Genomic DNA, 4,626 nt, shown 5'->3' with positions numbered 1-4,626 from the left:
ATCTTCCTTTATTTTGTATTTCTTATAATACAAAGGATATGCTAACAAAGACTAAGACTTTATTTGAAAACCGAGTAAAGCAAGCAAAGACGGGACGCGGTGCTGGTGTGGTCAGGTGTTTATCTTAGCTGGTTAGAACACAGCCACGCTTTCCTTCATTCCTTCGTTCCATGAATAAATGAGATACCCTCATTTTCTAAAATTGGGGAAATTTGTGAGTCAGAAATAGTCGAATCCACACCCATCGGAGATCCGGCCCAGTCACCGCTGGGCCGGTTTTCTAGCAATGTAAGTCACCCTTTGGGGGCAAAGGCCAATGTTCTCAGCACTTCAATGCCATTTTTATGCTTTCCTAAGGAGTGGGACCAAAATAATGCTAGAGGAAAAATATGATTCTTTGTATGAGAAAGGAAGAACTAAGGACGAGGCACGTTTGTTTCTTAGATAACTAATGAGAACCCACCCCTCCCTCACCCCCTAGCTCTTGCTGGTGGCAGTAACCATCAGAGATGAGAATCATCTCTCCTTGGGACTAGAGCGGCCCTCCATGCAGAATGGCAAAGTATGAACAGAGCAGAAACTCATTAGCGTCCCAATAGGCCTGAAACCTGCGTATTTGAAAGCCTCAAGAAGAGACTAAGAGGAAACCTCTTCCTGCTGTGGAGTTGGGCAGGTCAGCCCTCCTAATTGAGAACAGCTGGAAAAGTGGGCGAAACAAGGTGAGCTACCAAAGTGGAGAGGATTTGAGGGCAGAGACCTTGGAGAGAAAGTTCAGCAGAGCTTTGAGTAACTGCGGCTTCTTTCTTACCAGGGAAGTATGAATAGAAGAGGCAGCTGAGAGAGGTCCTGCTCTGTCCCAGAGAAGCAGAGGGCCCAAACACTGGGCCAGCGACACTGGGCTCACAGGTTGTTTGAGAATGATCCTACCCTCCACCTCTTCTGAGACCTTGATTTATCAGTAGTCCCAGCTCTCTTGTGTCCAACCTCTCTCTCTCTGTTTATCCCCACCAACATCAAGATATCTTTAGGTTACTCTCATCACTCTATCTGGTTATTGCCCGCTCTTTCTTCCTCCTTTGCAAAACTAAACTTCTAGAAAGAGTTATCCACACTTACTGCCTGTACTTCCTCACTTCCTGTTCTGCTCAAGTTCCTTTGGAATAGAGACCATCTGGCTAGCTCTAGGGGGCTGCTGCTTACAGGGACACGGGAGTCAGTCTTGTGCACATCTAGAGAGAAGACACTACAGCACAGCGGGCTTCGTGGAAACTTGGAATGCGGACTGCAGGCTCAGCAGGATGAGCTCCTCGGCTCTCCTCTCCTCCCTTCTCTCTCTCTCTCTCTCTCTTTACTTCTCTCTGACCATCTCTGCTATTCCTTCTTCTCTCTGCTTACCCGTCTAGCACCATCCCATAGTGACCATTCCAGCTCCCACTGTCAAGAGACAGATGCCCAAGAGAGATGAAACCTAATTAGCCTAGCAATTTCTTCCAGTGACGAGACAAGCCAAAGGTCACTGGTCTCAAAGTACAGGATGTGACTGTTTAGGGCCGCCGGATCATAGACTGGGCAGCCTCCCTTAGAAGGGGCTTTGGGGTGGGGAATAGGCCTGTGGAGCACCCTTGTGTGCCTCCCATTCGCTCCTGGACCCAGGCAGCTGCTCATGTGCTCATACACAATATCTTTTTGTTGAATCTAGTGACAGTATTCGTTTCTTTCTGTGTTTGAACGTCAGTGGCTTTTGGAACTGTTGATCCTTTTTCTGCTGCTAACTCCTGTGAAATTTACACTCTAGTTTTTCTCCTGCATTGTGGCTGTTTCTTTGCAGCCTGTCTTGTGGGCTCCTCTTTCTCTGCCTGTGTTTTCACAGTTGGCCTTCCACTGGGCCTGGCTTGTCCTTTCCTCTCCAGAGTCCTTTCTCCTTTTCTAGTTCCTCTCCAGGCAGCCTCGTTCTCACACATGGCCTCAGTCACGTGCTCCGCACTGGCACCCTCTGATTTTATAACATATGGGCTCAACTTCCTCCAAACCTCTTAACCAACTGGACAGCTCCACCTGGACGTCCCACAGGCACCTCAAAGTCACTGTGTGCACAACTGAACTCCATCCCCCTCAAATTTTCTCCTCTCCTGATGTTTCCTGATGAGCAGTTGGAGCTACTCACTTGCCCACGCCATCTCAGCCTGGCTGAGGACTCAGGTGGCTAGGACTATAGGCGCCACTATACCTGGCTGATTTTTCTATTTTTTGTAAAGACATGGGGTCTCAGTGTGTTGCCCAGGCTGGTCTAAAACTCCCAGCCTCAAGCAATCCTCTTGCCTCAGCCTCCCAAAGTGCTGGAATTACAGGCATGAGACTACCATGCCCGGCCTAAAAAATACTTTATTTTTTTAAGAGCAGTGTTTTTTTCTTTTTTATAATAGGGAAAATATTATTTTATTTTTATTTATTTTAATTTTTCCCAGCATATTGCGTGGGTACAAATGTTGAGGTTACATATCTTTCCCTTCCCCCCTCCCCCCTAGAGTCAAAGTTTCAATCGTGTCCATCCCCTAGTTGGTGCTCATCACACACATTATGTACATATATACCCATTCCCTCCCCTCCACCTGCCCAACACCCGATAGATGTTATTCCTATGTGTCCACTTATGTGTTGATCAGTTAATACCAATTTGCTGGTGAGTACATGTGGTGCTTATTTTTCCATTCTTGGGATACTTCACTTAATAAATGGGTTCCAGCTCTAACCAGGAATATACAAGAGGCGCTATATCACCGTTGTTTCGTTTAGCTGAATAGTACTCCATGGTATACATAGATCACATTTTTTTTTTTTTTTTTGAGACAGAGTCTCGCTTTGTTGCCCAGGCTACAGTGAGTGCCGTGGCGTCAGCCTAGCTCACAGCAACCTCAAACTCCTGGGCTCAAGCAATCCTCCTGCCTCAGCTTCCCGAGTAGCTGGGACTACAGGCATGCGCCACCATGCCCGGCTAATTTTTTATATATATATATTAGTTGGCCAATTAATTTCTTTCTATTTATAGTAGAGACGGGGTCTTGCTCTTGCTCAGGCTGGTTTCGAACTCCTGACCTCGAGCAATCCGCCCGCCTCGGCCTCCCAGAGTGCTAGGATTACAAGCGTGAGCCACCGCGCCTGGCCCATAGGTCACATTTTATTAATCCACTCATGAATTGATGGACACTTCGGTTGTTTCCACGTCTTTGCAATTGTGAATTGTGCTGCTATAAACATTTGAGTGCAGGTGTCTTTTTCATAGAGTGACTTTTGTTCTTTTGGGCAGATGCCCAGTAATGGGATTGCTGGATCAAATGGTAGATCCATTTGTATTGCTTTAAGGTATCTCCATATTGCTTTCCACGGAGGTTGAACTAGTTTGCAGTCCCAAGGAGCAGTTTTTTTAAAGAGTGCCTGTAGTGCTATGATGACACCACTGTACTCTAGCTTGGGTGACAAAGTAAGAACCTGTCTCAAACAAACGAACAAATACATAAATAAAATCATTTTTAAAAAAAGAGGTAATTAAGGTTAAGTGAGGTCATAAGGATAGGGCCCTAAGGTAATAGAACCGATGTCCTCATAAGAAGAGAAGAGCCATCAGGGATGTGCCCACACAGAGAAAAGGCCATCTGCAAGCCAAGGAGAGGCCTCAGGAGAAGCCAAATCTGCCGCACCTTCATCTTGGACTTCTGGGCTCCAGAACTGTGAGAAATTAGATTCCTGCCCAGTCGACAGCATTTTGTTATGGCAGCCCTAGCAAACTAAAACAATCTCCAATCCAGCTATTTCTTTAAGAAAGCAAGAGGTAGGCACTCATATCATCCATAGTAATGATAATTTCATCCTATCTTTTCTAATTGTTATGGCTCCTATTCGTTTTTTATTGTGTTCTTTACACTGTCTAGCAAGAATGCTGAATAAGGTCAGGGATAACAGACTTCCTTGTCCTGTTCCTTAACTTAATGAGAATGCCTCTGGCATTTCATGGGTAAATATGCTGTTTCCTCTGAGTTTCTGATAGCCACCCTTTGTCACGTTAATCAGTCTTGACAAATCATCTTGTCCCTGCCCACCTGCTTAGACACCTCTCCTGTTGTCTCCATGCACTGACTATGCTGCAGACATAATAAATTACAGACTATTTTCTGGAATTGCCATCGTCGTTTGTGGCTTCCTGTCTTTGTACATCCTTCTCTCCATAACAGGAACATCCTCCCAACTTTCAAATATCTGGCAGCTGAAAGAAAACTAGATAAAATTTTAATTTCTCATTAGATCCTCGACACAGGGAAGAAGATTCCTACTTTTCTCCCCATTTGGGAGAATATTGGAGGAGATGCTTTCATCATCCTTCTCTTTCCTTTAGTTGCTCCCTCCCGGGGAGAGGTGGAAGGTCTGACTGCAACCCTCTCATCAGTGGGTGGGGTACCTGGTCTTACAGGCAAGCCCCAGGTCCCACCCTTCTCGCACTTCCTGAGCCCAGATATGATGCTCCTGTGAGGGTAGCATCACTTGGCAGGCCACCTCTGGAGGAGAAGGAGGCAGGGATCTGTCATTCTCTTTTTTCCAACTTCTACACTGTGACTGGATGTGCAGGTTCAGTGA

Source organism: Microcebus murinus, chromosome 14 (assembly GCF_040939455.1).
Source record: "Microcebus murinus isolate Inina chromosome 14, M.murinus_Inina_mat1.0, whole genome shotgun sequence".
In the NCBI taxonomy this organism is placed as follows: Eukaryota; Metazoa; Chordata; class Mammalia; order Primates; family Cheirogaleidae; genus Microcebus; species Microcebus murinus.
Note: the sequence above shows the minus strand (reverse complement) of the source record.